Source organism: Rhinolophus sinicus, chromosome 8, assembly GCF_057876585.1.
Source record: "Rhinolophus sinicus isolate RSI-liver-muscle chromosome 8, RSI-T2T, whole genome shotgun sequence".
NCBI lineage: Eukaryota > Metazoa > Chordata > Mammalia > Chiroptera > Rhinolophidae > Rhinolophus > Rhinolophus sinicus.
In genome coordinates, this window is record NC_142508.1 from 70718442 (window position 1) to 70738297 (window position 19856).

Consider the following 19856-nt stretch of genomic DNA (forward strand, 5'->3'; position numbering starts at 1 on the left):
ACAGCCACCCTTAATACCACTGCTGGTTTATTGACACAAACTCTTCGCTTCCCACAGCTTGTAATTGAATCCCCCCACTGCTTAATTGGAAATAGAATGACTCCACAACCAGATCTGAAACATCTTCTGAAGCTGGGAGGAACATCAGCACTCCCTTTTAAAAATAAAAATTATATCATTAACTGTGTTAAGTGAAGACTGGTGTTCTGTTGAATATCAGGAAATGAGTGCACCCCAGGACGGTCTGAGTACAGGGCAATTAGGATGCCGTCGGTTTATACAGTGTGCGTACAGAAGGTTTCCCTTCTCACCGAAGCGTAAAGGCTAAAGCTGGATTAGTTTGTACTGAGCAAAAGTCCTAATGTTTGCACTATTCTGATCCCTTTAAAAAAATGTTTTCTCTTAAATGTATTCCTATCCTTCGACCAGAAATTGCATTCGAAATCGCATTTAAGAAATAATTACTGAGCCCGTATTACAAGCAAGGCATTGATCTAACCTTGGGAGGCAAACAGTGTAGGAGACAGAATAAAGAGAAAACAAAAAGTTAGAAGGTAAATTATAGGTTATTTATACACTATAAACAAACAGATACATATATTCCAATTATATAGAGAAAATAATCTGGTTATTTCTAATGATGTATATGGTTATTCATTGTAACATTGGTTGTAGCAACAATAAGTATAAAAACAAACTGATTACAAAAGGGGATGGTTAAAATAAATTCTGGTGATGTAATGATAAAGTATTACAGAGATAATAAAATAATGATTTCAAAGCATATTTAATGCAATGGGAGTATATAAGTAGAGAATTATAGTACAACTTAGATATTTTATTTTAAATGTATGTTAATATATCACAGAAAGGTGATGGAAAGAATACATCATTGTGTTTACAGGGCTTATCTATATCTATAAGCATTGGGATTTGATATAAATTGTCCTCTATTAATTTGTTTTAAGTGATCATTTTCAGGGTAGAATTACTTAATACGATATGTGAAAAGTTGTGTGCTACAGATATCCACCAGCCTTCCCCAGGATTCCTGCATGCCACCCCTCATTCTTCATTAAGGGCAGTCGTAGGGTGTACTAAGCTGTGAGCCTGGGCTCCGGACTTAGGCCATTGCTTTTGTATTCAGCTTCACGCACTTCCTAATTGTATAAACATGCGTGTACATTTGCCAGGGCTACGATGGGGTGGCACATGTTGCTATAGGAGCATCAGATGAACTCACATTGCCTGTGAAAGAGATCTGACAAGTCTTCCCTAAGGAAGAGACTGAGCTGAGATCTGAAGGGTGAGAGTTAACTAGATATCTGGAGAGAGTGGAAGGAGGCTCGAGCCTTTCAGAGAAGGGCCAGCATGTCCACATTTCTGGGGCAGAAGGAATAGGGATGTGTAAGCACAGTCCTGCCCTTAGGGTGGGTAAGACGGACCTGCCTTGGGCCCTATGACAGTGACTGACACGCTCCAGTTTGGGCCTGGTTTTTATCATTGAATTTCCTAAATCTGGGGAAGCCCTCAGTCCTGTGCTAACCAGGGCCTTAAGTCCTTTGGTCTGAGTTTAGAGGACTCCACTCTGGTCCTCCTCCAGCTATGCCTCTCTCAACAGAGTAAGGTGTGTCCTGGGCCAAGGGGACACGCCCACTGAATGTACACCTTCTAGATCTTGCTCCAGGCATGCGGGCCCCGGGAATCCCTTTCCCGAAAGGTCCCCGGGTTGCCGGAGATCCCCTGTTTGCCTGCAGCCCAAGTGTGCCTTTCTGAGGATGGATTACATCCACAGTACGTGCACCCCTTAACCTGAAGGACAGCGAAGGTGCAGCTGTTAGTGGGAGTTATGGAAAGAGCTTGGAAATGCAGGCTGGAACTTCACACCCATTCACATGAGCTCCTTATCATGTAGAAGGAAGCCAGAGCTGGGATGGGGAAGTGAGCAGGCATGGCCTGCAGCCTGGAGACTGGCTTTCCCCACACCACTGTGCAGATTTCTGAGGGGTATGAAATGTCTACATTCCTGCTTAGCCTTCTAGATCATTTAAAGGTATAGCTTTCATAAGATACAGCACACATATGCATTTAGTTGTCTGATACCCTGTTTTACGTCTTTTACATATTTAGACATATGGTACATGGCCCTCCATTTGTACTATTGCCCTGGGCAATGTCAGTGTGTGTGTGTGTGTGTGTGTGTGTGCAACTAAAAGATGAAAGAAAATAGCTCAAGATGATCAAAAGAAGCAAAAAAATCATAAAAGCAATAAGAAGACACAATCATTATCGAATGCTTTGGTAACACCCGACCGCGCCTCCCAGACCCACCTGCATCACTGAGGGCCTTACTATCAGACCGCTCGGAGCAGCCCTCTCTAGGAATTGCTTTCTGTGAGAGAGCTGCCTCACCCGAAAGACAGAAACTCACCCCAATTCAGGACAATGCAGACGCACCCTCAAGCTCTGCGCTCTTAGGAGAGGAGCGTGTATTCCCATTTTATAGATGAGGAGAGACCATCTCCTGACTGCTTTCCAGTCCAGCTTCCTGCCCTGCCCAATCCAGTTCCCTGACCTTCTTTCCTGGGGGCAGATCCCCAGATCACTTCCCAACAGTCTTCCATCATGCTCATCTCTGCCTCAGAGTCAGCTTTCCTGTAAACCTCCCAGTCGCAAGGCTTATTATTACTCTCTTCCTGTTAGTCGGGCTCTTTCTGGTCATTCTTCATAAATTATTTCATTTAATCTCACAACTCTCTGATGAAGTAGGTGCTGTTATTAACACTCATTTTAGAAATGATGAAATCGAAAGTGACTCAGTCCATATGGCTGAGTAACTGAAGATCACACAGTGAAAAGAGGAGCAAGAACTTGCAGTGTTAGCTAGCTTCTGGACCTTTCTGTAGCTACAGAAGGCACTCTCCAGAATTTGAAATTATATTTGTTTATGGCAATTAATTTTCGAGCGGGGGAGGGTTAATCTGTATCTAGTCAAGATGTAGTTTGATTATAGTTAGTGTCTAATCACAATGTCTAATTTCTAAAAGCCCATATAGTTATCCTTTCTATAATATTTGCAACAGAAAAGCAAGCAGGACAGAACATTGATGATATTCAGAAAAAAAGAAAAAATGACGAGGTATTTATTTAAGAGGTAGAAAAACACTGATTTATTGGGCCACATCCTGTGTTCAGTGCTATAATATAAGAGTCCATGGCACCCAAAAGTTCCCACTTGGCAGAACGTTAGCAGTTACGAACTCAAGCTCTGATAAAACAAAGACCTATGGACTTTCACAGGCAGCAGACTTGTTCTCAAACTGGTATTATTCCTAAATGTAGTATCTTTTTATTTTTAGCTTCCTAATGATCGGTTTAGCCACTAACTGTTACATTTTCTTTCCTCTTCCTTTTTTTTTTGGTGGGGAGTGTGTGGAAATGATAGGGCGATAATTTCTGGAGGTTTCCAATGGGATGTGGAAGTATTTAAGATGTGTTTCTATAAATTAGTAGAGGTAAGTGAAATTGTTTTAGCAACTCCTATGCATATTGTGACCTGTGATTCTCGCCTCGTGGCCCTAGCTTGAGATATCTCCTCTGGAAGCATCTATAATCTCATCCTGAGAATGCCAACCCTTCCGGAAAAAGGAGTGGTGTTAAGCTAATTCTTGAAGACTATCTTCCTTGGTAATTCCCTCCATGACCACAGTGTTCGATGAATTGTCCCTGCTTTATAGAGCTTGTACTGCTGCCATTACACAAGTCATTGCCATAAAAGTGCTAAATGCTCTTCCTGACTTCACTCTCCAATTGTTAAACTCCTCGGAGCCTCAATCTCCTCATCTATAAAATGGGAATACACACTCCTCTCCTAAATGGTCACTGTCATTATTTGAATTACTTCCTGTAAATTACTGATGATAGTAGATTCTTGTGAAATTTTAACTCTTTCCTTCTGCACATCATTCAAAACCCTTATTTATGGATTTGTGCAAGGATGGGCTAGGAAGAAGGACTCACCTTTCCCAATCCAATCCCTTCTCCTGTATCACCCAGGAAATGGCTAATGACTGATTCCATGTTGCCAAAAACCTGAATTACATCCCTGTTTCTCTGGAGACAAAAGAACAGCCTGAGGGACACCACCTGATTAATAATAGCTTTTTTCTGGGAGGGAGTTAATAAAGGCATAGCCTAATGCTCTTTTCAATTGTAAGTCTGAGTTCTTACTGCCTTAAGAACCTGGCAATAAAAAAAAGAGAGAGAGAGCCACTAAAAATGAAGAACACACCTTCATCCGCTGGGTTTTTCTCAACCAAGAAAAAAGCCAAGGCAGGCTGCTCTAACCACCTGGCTCCCTCCTGACTTCTGAAATATCGTCACCAGTTCAAGAAGTGCCGCTGACTATCCGCTAGAGTCTAATGCTCGGTCTTAAATCTACTGGCCGTGCAGAGAGGGCTCACGCTGCAGTTTGATGCAGTTGCGAATGCACTGAAAAACAATCGCTTTGGATGCCAGGGAAAATGATGCACTCTTCAACAACAGTCTTCTGTCATCTGCTTTGTGATTGGAAACGAGGTGGGGAGCAGTTGCCCAAATACTGTATATTACTGAGCAGATGTATAAGAATCAAAGGGAAAATGGTTGCCAGGGATACAGGACACTCATGCCAACTCTGTCACAGACTAATCATAAAACGTCTCCAGGGGGCATTGTATAGCCACAAGCACAGACAGGAACACAGCCAAGCCCGGGATCCAGATGTTGCCCTTGGAACCAGACAACCCATTTCGGGGGCTGGCATCTGCCTTCTGCCACACAGAATGCGTGTGGCTGCATCTGCTCACTGCAGAAAGTTAACACACTAAAAGCAGAGGGAAGATTGCCATAAAATAGTGATTTGGCACCATGCACGGCAAAGATATTAAATGTTAGATAACTCTTCTGTTAACCCTAAGCACATTTCTGCATTGCTCTTTTCTAACGCACAATTCACCCATATCCTATCTCTCAGTAATCTCCATTCTGTTCATCTAAGAACTGTCTTGTTTACAAATAATACCTGAATAATTTACAGTCCACCTAAGTGCACATGACAGCAAAGGAGAAAGTTAGAATAGACTAGTTTCTCCAATTAATCCAACAAAATACAGCTTTTATTTTACAGCTCTAAAAGAAGACATGATATATATTTGTATTTCAGACATTGCTGTTAAATTACTATCTGCAATAAAAAGAGTGGATGACAACAAGGTATTTTTTAAGTATTTATGTTCACTTTCGTCTATTCTCACTTGGAATGATGAGATTTTTGAACAATGAGTTACAGTATTTTAACATCTCAAGAACTTTTTTATGACCAGAGAAAAGTTCAATGGGCATAATTTAAATGTGGGCTTTATCTGATTCTGCATATTTGTCTAGCATTTTCACATTTCACAAGACTTCTTCACTTATTTTGTATGTTACTCGTAACCAACCTCTAGCAGTCTTTTTTTTTAATTTGAGAATACTGAGGCCCAGAGAGATTTCAAGATTTCTTCAAAATCAAAGCAATGATGAGAAAGACTTATGATGCGACTACTACCTGTGTACTGATAACTGGAAATTCTTTACTCTGAATGAAAAAGACTATCTTTAGATTTTGGGGAACAATGAGCAAAACTATCTTACCCACACATGAATGGAAAGATTTGAGTGTACACTGTTGGTGGGAATGCAGACTGGTGCAGCCGCTGTGAAAGGCAGTGTGGAGGTTCCTCAAAAAATTAAGAACAGAATTACCACATGACCCAGCAATCCCTCTCCTGGGTATCTACCCAAAAAATCTGAAAACATTTATCTGTAAAGATATCTATATGTACTCCAATGTCCACTGCAGGTTTATTTACGGAGGCCGACACATGGAAACCACCAAAGTGCCCTTCCATAGATGATTGGATAACGAAGATGTGGTACATATACACAATGGAATACTACTCTGCCATAAGAAAAGATGAAATAGTGCCATTTGCAACAACATGGATGGATCTTGAGATTATTATGCTAAGCGAAATAAGGCAGAAAAAGTCGAGAACCATATGACTTCACTCATATGTGGGATATAAAGCTGAAAGCAACAAAGGAAAAAGACAAACAAATAAAGAAAGAAAAACTCATAGACACAGACAATTGTTTAGTGGTTACCAAAGGTAACGGGGAGGGGCGTGGTAGGAGAGGGTAAAGGGGGACAGATATATGGTGATGGAAGGAGAACTGACTCTGGGTAGTGAACCCACAATGTGCTATATAGATGATATATTACAGAATTGTACACCTGAAACCTATGTAACTTTACTAACCATTGTCACCCTAATAAATTTTAAAAAAAGATTTTAGTAGGTTGTATTTAATTGTTTAGAACTTTCCTACTTGTATTAATTTCCTGCTGCTGTGTAAAAATTACCACCAATTTAGTAGCTTAAACGTCCACTTATTATCTCACAATCCCTGTGGGTCTGGAGTCTGGGCACAGCATGGCCGAACTGGGTTTCCTACTGAGTCTCTGAGGCAGAAATCAGAGTGTCAGCCAAGCTGTATTCTGGAGGCTCTGAACATGAACTCCCTTCCAAGCTCATTCTGATTGTTGGTGGACGGCATTTGTTTGAAGGTATAAGTTAAGTTGGAGAACACTATTTCCTTGCTGGCTGTCAACTGGGGGCCACTCTCATTTCTTCCAGCACGACAGAATCCTTCTCACATGCCCCCTCCATATTCAAAGCAGCAACAGCACATCAAACCCCTCTTAGGGTTCGGAAGTCTTTGCCTCCTTGGTCTGCAATTGAGAGACTTCATGAGATTTGATCAGGCTCAACTGAATAACCTTCATATCTAAGGTCAACTGACTTGGAGTTTTAATTACAATGGCAAACTCCCTTCCCAGTGGTACTTAGACTGGTGTTTGATGGAATGACCAGGGTGCAAGAATCTTGACTGGAGGGGGGACATCCTTAGAATTCTGCCAAACACACTACTCACAACATGGTCCTCAGACCAGCAGCATCAGTGTCACCAGGAAGCTTGCTAGAAATGCAGAATGTCAGGCCTCACTCAGATCTACTGAAGCAGAAACTTATCAAGATCACCAAGAGATTCACATGCATGTTAATAAGAAGCACTTGCTTAGACTGTAGTCATTGTTTTGTTTTGTTTTTTTCCCTTTTTCTTTTTTTTCTTTCATTGTGTAGCAGACACTGAGTTGGCAGAAACAAGATACAGGGCAATCAGTTCTTTATACCATCTTGAGTCTATTCCTTCTCTCCCTATGTGACATGGAAAATGGGGTCAGACTCTCTATGGACTATGGCCTGAAAGTGTGAGCAGAGGTGCATCCTGCTGAGCTGCGGGAAGAGAGGGGCTTTTTCAGAGCATTAGCAATGGCGCTTTGGATGCTTTATTACTTTTTAGCTTTTAACAGTCTTAGTGGCACTTCTTTGCTGCTGAGTGTGGGCAATCTTGAGAATATTACGGAATCTTTTAGTGTTTGTTTATGGTGCATGGCAGGAAAGTTTGAAACTTTAAATGAAAATAGATCCCTCTGCAGAGCAGGGATAATAGTTAGAAGACAAAAATCAATTTTGTTTTAGATGAAGAGAATTATGCACCATCCGATTGTTACGATATGCTGCATTATTTAGAATGCATCTCACAGGGGCCAGCTTTCCAAGAGTGCATATTGATTTCATGTCCACTTAGCTATAGACAAAGATGGAACCATAAGGAGATCCAAGTACTGTTGGTCAAGGGGTTTCAACATACGCGTATTTCCCAGTGCTCATCAACCTTACCAGAGTGTGTTGGATCAACTGACTGCATCACTACTTGGTGCCAACATGCCCACAATGTGACCACAGCTTGATCCTGGGTATAATGTGGGACAATGTAAAGTAGATGGAATGAAAGAATGGTGAGATCAAAGCTCTACTGGGACTGTTGTAGCTAATGACATAATGAACAGCTGCTGAGAAAAAAAGGGAGAGTCTAGATTGGGAAGTGTTTAAATTCAGGATGTGACTGTGTGTGTATTTGGGGAAGAGGGAGGCACTGAATGCAGGAGGAAGCCATTGACCTTTGCAACAGTTCAGACCCAGAGATATCGAGAATCCATTTTGAAGAAGGGAAGACTCACAATGTCTATGCTATGAAATACTACATATTGCATTACATTAAAACTGCACCATTGATCTTGGTATATTGTGGGTATGTTAGTGTTCTTTCTTCATGATTCATATGAAGCATAATGGAAATTTCTGCTTTATTTCTGATCTTCTCCCTAATGGTAATGTGTCCAAAACTGAAATAGGAATGCCTCGCTAATATTAATAGTATTAATATTAATGGGGTGAATGTCATTACCTTTAGTGAGCGTGTATTAAGTACCATCTCTTTGCCAGATGGATGCCAGGTGCAATGAATACAAAAATGAGTAAGTCTTTATTATAAGAAGCTTTCTGTCTGGAGATGTAGACGGGCATGCAGACAATTATAAGGTAATTTGATGTGAGCACTAAGAGGTACATGGAAATTGCTATGTGACTACAGAAGAGGGAATGACCACATGTGAGCAATTAAGTGGAGGGAGTGAGACAGGTTCCCCTGACAGAGAACATTTTGATGTGTCTTACTAGGTAACAATAGCTCATCTGACAGAGTAGAAGAGCGACTCTGCAAAGCAAAATGAGAACGTTTTAATAAAAAAAGACATTCAAAAAAATGAGCTTGTGTATTACTACAGATGAAGTGTGGTGATTCCATCGATTAGTGAGCAGATGGAAATACCTGTTTTACGAGAGAACTCAGAAATTAATCAATTAATTAATTAATTAAATTATTGGAGTATAATGTCTGAAAAATTACTTTATAAATTCGAATGCTATGCAAATAGTCTGCTCATTGTCTCCGCATTGTAGCCCCCATCCTGGAATATAGCAGGCAGCATTATCCACAGTTTACAGATGAGAAAGTGGAGGTCCATGGAGGTGAAATGACATCCTCAAGCTTTTAGGGCAAGTCAATGTTAGGGACTTGGAGATTGCTATTTCTACTACAACCAAGGACCTTCCACAAAATAAAAAGTCTGCATCCCATTTTCCTAGCTGCTGTTTCTGGTTAATTCTCAAAGTTTTAAACCCTCATGCATGAATTAATAAATAAATGTGTAGCACCGATCACAGTGCTTGTGCCTAGAAATCAGCTAATCAATGTAAGATCTATTTTCTTCTTCCTTCTAAGGAGCTCCACGGCCACCACTCTCAGACTCTCCACTTGTTAAGCTATGATACCATCAAGACCTCCACTCCAATCTCCTTGACCAGCTCCCTCCAAGCTAGATCTCTAAATCAATCATTCTTAGAAATGTCTCCATCAGTCCTATGCTCTAAAATCTATAATGGTTTATTAATAATAATAACACGAGAATATAATGTGTGGCAACTTCTGGGCTACCGTTTTACATATGTTACCTTGTTTAATATGAAAAAAATGTCTCTATGAGGTGGGCACTCTTATCTCTCTCTTTAGGTAATGGAGTAAAAGACAGAGTGAGAAGGTCAAGTTCATTTACACAATATAAAGAAGCAGGGGCCTGACTCATACCAGTCAGTTTGCATTATACCTGTTCTTAACCCCTGAACTTATGCTGCCTCTTACAGCAAACCAATAGCCAAAACAGTAGCAATAAGAAGGATTTATTAAATTTGCAGAATACATATGATACAGGTGATGAGCTATAAACTTTGTCTTTCTTGATTTTGGTCTGGGTCAGAGAAGATAGAAGCACCACTATGAAATGTTTTGAAAACGAAATGTTTTGCCTATGGGAAACTTATAGAACATCTCCTGAATAAAAGCATTCCTTTCCTTCTTTCTTTCTTTCTTTCTTTCTTTCTTTCTTTCTTTCTTTCTTTCTTTCTTTCTTTCTCTCTCTCTCTCTCTCTCTCTCTCTCTCTCTCTCTCTCTCTCTCTCTCTTCCTTCCTTCCTTCCTTTCTTCCATTCTCTCTCTCTCTCTCTCTCTCTCTCTCTCTCTCTCTCTCTCTCTCTCTCTCTCCCCTCCCTCCCCTCCCTCCTTCCTTCCTTCCTTCCTTCCTTCTTTCCCCCCTTCCTCCCTTCCTTCCTTTAAATTTAGAAGCTCAGAAGCAATTGCTTTGCTTTCCCTGGCTAGAGTCATTTTAGGGAACGGGTATTATAATCTCCATCAGCAGCAGCAAATATGATCATTAGGCTTAAATTGCCCTTACATTCTTGGTCATTTCCTGGTGCAGTCGGATTTAAACTTGGTTATTACATTACAAAATGGAATGCATGAAGTTTGCTCAAGTTCAGCTCTGGGGTTTCCATCGGAGGGCTGTGATTAATAATTGGACTGAAGCTAAAACCGACATTTTCTTACAATATATACAAATTAGATTAAACTACTTCCCAAAATAAACAAAGGCTAAGCAAACCTCAATCAGCTTTTAGGTCTGGAAATAGACCTTTGACGTCGCAGGCAAAACTTACTATACATGCAGCAGCTCCAATACCTAACTCACAGCCACAGCAAACGTTGCCCAGTGATAAAATTTGGCGCCCAAATCTATCCACCCGATGTCCTTGGAAACGTTCACAGATAGGGGCTACTCAGCAGTATGGACCTGAGAGTTGTCTAAGTAAATACAAGGAGGTGACTTCTTGCTGTAGCAATCGTCAGATCCTGTTTTACCATATCTTGCCGACCCAGTTTTGATTTTATATGTAAATTTAAAATTCCACCAATTACAATTTTCCTTCCACAACAGTATGATGCGGTGTACTAGTTCTCAAATGCTGGTTGTTCAAATGCAGATTCTTGGATCCCACTCTCAGAGATTCGATAGTTATGAAGCTGGAACCCAGGAAGAAATGTCCCATGAACAATACTCCCTAAATACGTGCAAATCCATTCCTACCCAGGAATCTACCCCCATAGGTGAGTCTGCCTCACAGCTGATCCATGGACTGCATTTTGAGAAATGCATATGGAGAAAAGAGTACAATTTTGCAACCAGCAGGACTTGGGTTTGAATCCTGGGTTCCGACTATCAAGAACTCCAGGACTCTGAGAAAGTGTCTTAATCCCTGACAGCCTCAATTTCTTCATTTAAATAGAGATTTTATAATTTCTTGGCAGGACTGTTTTGAAGATGTAAGTGAATGTATGTCCATCACCTTGTGTTGTGCTTATATAGAATAAGTACTCAAAATACTTTATTAAAAATGTTACTGTTAAGGTTTAAAAAATGAAAAATAAGAATGATGACAAAAGCAGCCAAATTCTGTCGTCCATAGTAACACGCTTACTTTTCTAGGACAAATGCATTTCTCCCTCTCCCTCTCTACTATCTCCCCCCACAACACACAGGCATGTGCTTTAAAAAAAAAAAAAAGAAACCACCCACCAAAAATTTGTAAACTATGTTTTGATTTCTAAAAGGACATGCATGCATTCCTCGTTCTGTTGGGAATAAGGAGACCATTCTAATATGCTCAAATTCCATGAACCCCCACGTAATATTAGTTAAAATTGAGGACTCACTAACAGAGAAGTGTTAACAAGCTTATGGGCTACTGAGTTCCTTTTATAATTCTACACCCACCTCTGAATGACCTACGCCCGCCATTCCTCCACTTGATAAAGGGTCTATGACTCAGAGGTTGTGAATCTGTAAGTGAGCCTATCCCGTAAGGAAAATAAAAAAATAAAAAAAAAACATTTTAAAAGTCGGTTTTGAAAAAAGAAATTCAAGACTATTCTTCCACTACATGATTTTTAAAGGCATAGTTAATTATCATAACTAATCCCTTAATTGATTTCATTTTAATACAACAAATATTAAGAGCTGCCCATAAGCCAAAATCAATAGCCTGTACGTACCAGAGGGAATAAGAAAACACGGTCCCTGTTCTCTTACACAGAGGGTGCCAAAAAAATGTATACACATTTTAAGAAAGGGAAAAAACTGTATTAAAATTGCAATACTTAATATATACCGATAACAAAAGATGAATACAAGTCATGTGTATACATTTTTTTGGCACCCCCACTACAATACTCATCGCCAAGTTCAATTTAACTATAGTTATCTAATAACATGAACGACACACCCAGTGGAGGGAAATCAGGGAGATTTTAAAAAGAAAATAGTTTACAATCGTCCTCCCTTACCTGCTGGGTATATGCTACAAGACCCCCAGTGGATACATGAAATCACAAACAGTCCCGAACCCTATATATAGTATGTTTTTTCTATACATGCATACGTATGGTAAAGTTTAATTTATAAATTAGACACAGTAAGAGATTGACAACAATAATAATAAAATAGCACATACTATAACAATATGCTATATATACATAATATACATAAAAATTATGTGAATATGGCTCCTCTCTCTCTCAAAATATCTTATTGTGCTGTACCCACCCTTCTTCTTGTGATGATGTGAGGTGATAAAACACTGAACCTGTTCCTGCATCGGTATAACCATCCCTCACTTGCAGTAAATGGTTTGGTGTCACTCCTTGCAGGCATCCCTTGCTAAAACCTTCTTAGAGCCTCCATGCTTTCTGGGCAACACGTTGGCATCAATTGAACACGTTTTCTGTTTGTGTGTTCCACCCACAAATTTAATGCCTTTTCCATCTTAAACAAGCACTTATCACTCACTGTGGCCCTAACTTTTGCAGATTGAGCTGCGACAGCAAAAGTAGCATGAATTTATTTTTTCTTCTTCACAATTTCATGGATAGAAGATTTGTTCTTACCATAGATCTTAGCAACCCTCAGCATACAATTTTTTTTTCTTTCCTTATTAAGTCCAGAACTTTCACACTTTTGCTGAAATGAAGCACTTTACACCTTCTCTTTGGCACGTCCGAATTGCCAGCATCACCACTCTTGAACTTTGAGGCCATTATTAAGTAAAATGAGGGTGACTGGAGCACAGTACTGAGATACTGCAACATTGATCTGATGACCGAGACGGCTACTAAGTGACTGATGATGGGCAGGGAGCAGGGAGCGTCTACGATGTGAAGATGCTGGACAAGGGATGAAAATGCTCCAGTCAGGACGGAGCCAGATGTTGCAAGATCTTATCGCGCTATTCGGACTGGCACGCAATTTAAAACTTAAGAATTATTTATTTCTGGAATTTTCTATTTAATAATTCTGGACCATGGTTGACTTGTGGGTAACTGAAACTGAAAAGCGAAATGACAGATAAGGGGGAACTGCTGTAATATCATGTGTGCTCTTTTCCCTCAGTTTAACTTAAAACCTTTGAAGGCTTTGATGTTGCTGCATATCAATGAAGAATTTCTGACATTTTAATATTGTAAAGTATAATTTATCCTGTTATCTTCTGCTGTTTGGCAATTGAAGATCTCACTTTGGAGCTTGAGTATACATAAGTCTTAATTCATTACAAGTACCTACAGAGCCTAGATTCCTTATGGAGGAACACAAGTTCTATCACCATGTAACCCAATCCCCCAACTGTTACTATGCCTCCTGCATCCATTTTTACCCTACAAGCACCTGTGAGCATGCATGCAAGGACATGTTGCTCCAATACCATCATTTGCAGCTTTTCAAATATGCCATAACCTTCTCCACTCCTGAGAATATGGACATGGGCTTTCCTCGCCCTGGAAAGCACCATTTCCCAGCACTATTTCCCAACCTTTATTGGCTCAGAGAATTCAGATTCAGATTCAAAATTTAGCTTAGATCTTCACTCCTCTAGTAACTGTCCCTTCTCCTTCTCTCCACCAGACTCACACGTTTATACCACCGTCCTCTGTACTAAAGACATATTTCTACTCCATTAAACTATGGGTCCATCTTACCAACTCAGGGTTGGCTTCATGAGTGCGTGACCAGTTACCCCTCACCATTTCCACAAGGGTTTACGATGGAAGAATAATGCCCTGCAATTGCCATCTTCAAGTATTTAATTTTTTCCCTTTGAATCTGTTCTTTATAAAAAGGGTCCATGGAGCACGTGCCTGGGGCTTGGAGCCTCGGTTCCGATGGTTCTGCCTCCCACAGTCTCCCAGGAAAGATTCTCAGCGGTTCACTCCCTCACCCCCTGGGATACCAGCCCAGTCCAGCGTCCCCTCCCCATCCCTGCCCTACCACTGCTCCCTCCTCCCACTTCCTGCAGGTGTGGGGAGAGGTAGGTGCACAGCCTATTGAGGAGGGACATGGTGGCAGCCATCCCACACAGCTGACAGCACCTCAGAGTACGTGGCAGGTGGTTGGCCAGAGGAAAGCTGTCTTTTGGCGGGGGTGAGCCTCTGTCGCCTCTCTCCATTCCTAGTATTTCCTGGCACACAGGTTTAAGATCTTTGGGAGTTTTCCCATCTGCCATGGTTTGGGGTGACAGACTCCTAAGAAAGGGGAGATGCTTAATCAACTTCCCAGACCCCTCCCTGACTAGGGCACTGGGAATAGGTATAGCAGCTGCCAGAAGGGGACCTGTTGTTACACAGCACACCATGACAGTGAGTTCCCTCCTGCTTCAGAGAGCTGTCTCCTGTGTAAAGAGACACTCCCTTCCCCCTTCCAATTTTTTGGTGTCTGGTTTACATTTGTCTTTTCTCACAAGCTCAAGTCACCCTCGAGGGACAAGCCATATAATAAGATTGTGTAATTTCAGTGATGCTGCAGAAGGCTGACATGTTCTGATGTTTGCATTTAAAACTGTCATTGCACCATGTAAAGATAAATGGGAAAATTCATGATAATAATTTAAGAGATTTCAGTTTTTCGTTACTTAGAAAGGAATTTGCTAGCAAATTAAAAAAAAAAAAAAAAAAGTTGAGAAGGAGAGAGCATGGAAAACAAGAGAAACCTTTGTGTATACCTTTGATATCATTTTTCCTGTTTCCTGAACAAAGAACCCCATATTTTCATTTTTCACCAGGACTTGCAAATTATGTAGCCAGCCTGTTCCTACTTGAAACTGACTTCCTTAAGGTCAGGATCCATGGCTTTTAATCTTACTATTCTGTACTTGGCATGTTTCAAGTATTCAAAAATGCTTTCTGAGATCATTTACATTAATTTAATTTATATTATGTGTGTGTCTGTGCATGTATCTATTAACACCTAAATATCTATATGTTGATACATTTGTATAATATAAATTAGTCTACATATATACTGTGAATGTATAAAGCTACATGTGCAAATATAAAGTATTTCGGAAAGTGATTTTCAAACATTTTGGTGTTTCAGTTATCATTCTGTATTAAGAGACTGCTGCTTCACTCCCTCTGAAGTTGAAAGGCGATTAATTAATCCAAATGCTAATTTAATCAATACCATATTTAAAAAACGATATAAAGTGAATTAACACCAGGTAAGCGGACTGATTGCACTAGAAGTTTTCAGAATGTGTCATGTGTCAGCACATTTCTATGAGAAATGAGTCCTCTTTACCAAACAGAACTTAACTTATGAAAATTGTGAACTGACGCTTCATCATTGTTTCCACTTTGACTCATTGTGAAAGCTAAGATGCATATGAACAATTCTTACACTTTTTGGTTTGTCTACTTTCCAAGTACTTCTCATTTTTTTAATACGTGTGACTAAATGTTGACAAAACAAATTTGGTATAAGCAGGTGTCTTTTAATACAAAATTTTCCGGAACATTAGGTTCTAAGTAGCTTACTTTTTCTGGAAGCAACATTTTCATTTATTTAAAAAGTAAGAACTATGTTTAATGGCGCATGTATACAGACATACCAACACATAGTCTACACACACAGACACACAAACAAACTCACATACATAAGACACACCGGGGCACAGAAGCACACACATATATATACCCACAAAAACGTGTGGATTAACAGACACACACACATAGACAGGTGCACACATGACACCGACACATACAGACATACAAACACAGATCAGTACAGACACAATTTCACACTTGACAGGTACCTGTGCGTGCACACAGATACATATCTATGTGAATACACACAGCTCACGCACACCAACTCATACCCCAATACACAGGAACATAAACCATACTTGTGGATCCAATATATACAGACACAAACCCATGCATGAAGACACACAGACATTTACAATTTCTGAGGTCGGTCTGACCATTAAATGAGAAACGATATACACATTAGCATGCTGATGGCACAGGTGGAACAACTGAAGTGCAAAGAAATTCTATTTGTGATACCTTCCTATTACCTAACCAGGCTAATCTCCTTTCTTAATTTACCCCTAACCCTGCCCACACTCATACAAACAAACATACTAACATACTGTATCCACTTGCCCATTTGACCTATTAAAGTCTCTGAGAGCATATGGGAAAATTGTAAAGGGCTCTTGGCTCTGTCTTAAATTCCCTGCTGCCTGAAAATCTCCCACTAATTTTTCATGCCTCAGCTAAAATGCCTGAAATGATTCTACTTCTGTGACAATCTCTCTGTCTCACATAGGTAAGTTTTGGTTCTCCAGCTCACAATGACATCCTTTATTGTAATTCTGCCTAGCCTATCCTTCAATGTTCTATTTTTATAGGAATTATTGGTAACTTTTATGATCCTATCCAGTTGATGTAAGCTTCTGGAAAACAAGGGCATATCATGGTATGTACTTAATATGTATTGTAAATGAACCAATGATATACCCAGGGTTACATAAGTATAACTCAAGTTTGCATCTTTTTATCGTATTTTGTTCTTGTAATAACCATGTCAGAGTGACCGTGATATCTTACATTGGCATCTTCCTTTTCAACTGATGTTTTCCCTTTAAGAGGAACACATGGGACTCCAGTCACTCTCTGTCTTACTCTGCTACAGTCTCCTCTGGTTTTTACAGCCAGAGTTGTGGAGATCTCTCTTCCTCACACTGAAACCCCATTCCACATCTCTGTCTCTCCTACCAGTCTTGAAGTGGCTTCTTCTGTACATCCTTAGTTATAGGACTTCTGTTCAGCAAGACTTCAAGCTATTCTCAATGACGGTTGTTCTGCAGTTCAGTTGCAATTTTGATGTGGTCATGAGAGGACGCAAGCACAGCATTTATGTATTCCACCTGCTTGACTAGAAGCCAATATGTTGAACTATGATTTTAAATAGAATCTATTGTTTTGATCAGTATTGTATAGATTAATTGGGAGACACGTATTGAGGTAATTAATAAGGTCACAATTATTTCCCTTCCAGTGCTGATATGTTGAAAACTATATATTCAGGTAAATCAGGTTGCACCTGCCAGGACAGGCTTATGACCTAAGATGGCCAATAACCCAAACAAAGTTTGGTTCATACTATTGGCATGAGACTCTAACCAGCCAATCATGTCACATTCTCTCACGGAAGAAAAAGGCTATCTGTAGTCGGGCAAAATGCTTCTCTGCCTTCATTTGTTTTAGAAAGAGACTGGAGGTACAAACTGGGAAAGAGTGAGAGGAGAAGAAGGAGAGAAGTAAGAGAATGACAAAGTTGTTGTTTTGATGTGTCTGATGGACCAGCCCTGCTCTTTCTTAGATAATATTAAAATCAATAATAAGAACCCCCTTTTATGGTCATAGTGGCAGAAACCAAACTCCATCTAGCACTTTAGCATTCAAAGTGTGGTCTGTAGCTCAGAAACACTGACATCACTCAGGAAATCTCCTTGGAAGAGCAGAATCTCAGACTCCACTTCAAACCAACTTGCATTTAAAAGGAAATCCCCAGCTATTTTACATGCACATGAAAGACTGAGAAGCACTGATATAACTGCATTGTCTCCCTGCTGTCTGTGGACAATTCACACCGGCTTTTTTGCAAACTTTTGCAGCCTTTCCAACCACAGGGCCTTTGCAAATTGTTTTCCTTGACATGAAACCTGTTTTCTATTCCTCTTCACCTAGTCAACTTAGCTTTGAATTTTAGATCTCAGTTCAAGTGTCATTTTGTCATAGGCATCTTTCTGAATAAGTTAAAGTTCCTATTATATGTGTTTATATTATGAGAACTGTTCAGGCATATTTGATGCATATCAAGCTTTATGAGTCATTAATAATAATGGATTTTTTTCACCATTGTATTCCTAGGACCTAGATTGGCACATATTGCATTCTCAGTATATACTTCTTAAATGGGTGAATGATGTGAAAATTTTACAGATGAAGCAACTGAAGCCAAGAGAGGTTGACTGATTAACCTAAGTCATCTAAAAAGTGGCAGATATGGAGTTTATAATCCAGTTTACTGCCCTGATGTCTCAGAATGCTATCTTTAAATTCTCCTTATTTCTGTTATAATTTGTTCACCCAAACTGAGAAAATTAGAAGCAAAACAGATGTCAGATGGGAAAAACCCCTACCTTGATAATCCATGGAAATGAGAGGAACTTCTTCTAAAGCATGTTTTTTTTCTTCAATCAGAGAGACTGATGAATATCCTGCTGCTGAATGGGTGGCTTGGATGATACAAGCATATCCATTATCAAGCGATGGTGCTTTTGTTTGGATGCCAAGTTCTTTGGCTGCAGAAAAAATAAAATGCAATGGATCGAGATGAGACTGCAATACCCGGTCAGCTTCTGACAATCTGGCAAGTAGAAAGTACCCAGAAAACGAGAAGCCAGGTAATGGTCTGATATGTGCTCCATCCATGGTAGACCTCCCAGTTATGGAATGAGTTCAATTTATCAAAATAAACTTCATGGCATTTCTATTTGGGGTACAATGCAGTCCTTATGGTTGGAAGGTTGTTATCAGCAAAACAATGTACAGAAGGACTCATGGAAAGTTAAAGCAATGGTCATTCTAGCATGCCTTGGCATAACAAGGATGAAAAGGGGTGATGGTTATTTATCTATCAATCTGTCTATCTATTTATTATTCATTCATTCATTCATTCATTCATTCATTCGCACCTCATCTGAACAACTCCTATACTGTTACACTTACCAACTGGCCCTGCACCATCAAAATTCACTACCTCCTATGAATTATTTCTAAGCACTCCTATAAGTATTATAGACAATATCCCAGAAGATTTCTTCTTTCCCACCTTAGACCCCATTTCCTGATGTGTATATTATTGGCCTAGCTTCTGAACTGCTATCTTGTATCACAATAATAGGCCTGGATTGGTGGTTTTTTTGAACTTAGATATTGTCCCACTAATACTGTTCTCAAAAAGCTTTCTTTAGGCATGACTACATTTCTGTCATTTTTTGATTCATTTATTCAAGTATTTACTTTGGGCAGATACCACACACTGCTAGATGCTGAAAGATGAAAACACAATACCTTTGCTCCTGCGCATGTAATCAAATTCTATTTAATATGTATTATTATGTAATTACAATACAATGAGACGTTTCTATGGAGCCATAGATGTTTCTATGCATTGCCTCTGGATACAACATTAAATCAAAATCGCCAAAGACCCATGCTCGCCCCAGGACCCTGCCTGAGAATCAGCCTACCTCTGCTGGTTTTGTCTTACTTCTGTCCCCATGACATTGCTCTTCAACTTTAAGGCAAACCATTAGGCCCACTTACGTCCTCCCCTCGCACCATTTGCTTGCCTTTACTCATCAATGTGAAGAAATGGAAAACTGCAAAGGTCTTTTCTGGGTGTAACTTCCACCAGATATTACACACACTGATGGAAGAGCTTGCTCTCAATTCATCTTTATGACCCTGGTATCTAACACATGTCTTCCGTTCATAGGTACTTGGTAAATGTTGAACTCACTGGCTCATTTGATAAATGCAAAACAAGCTTTAAGTGCCATTTTCTTCAAATGGAAC

General features: G+C 39.9%; 1 long non-coding RNA gene across 1 annotated transcript in view; it reads right to left on the bottom strand.

Moving 5' to 3' along the window:
- LOC148757602 (uncharacterized) overlaps positions 1 to 18569 on the bottom strand; it is a 149347-nt gene extending 130778 nt beyond the window's left edge. The window contains exon 1 of the long non-coding RNA XR_016022234.1: positions 18416 to 18569. This is a non-coding gene — a long non-coding RNA (uncharacterized LOC148757602). The remainder of the gene's footprint in view (positions 1 to 18415) is intronic.
- Positions 18570 to 19856: the final 1287 nt, after the last annotated feature.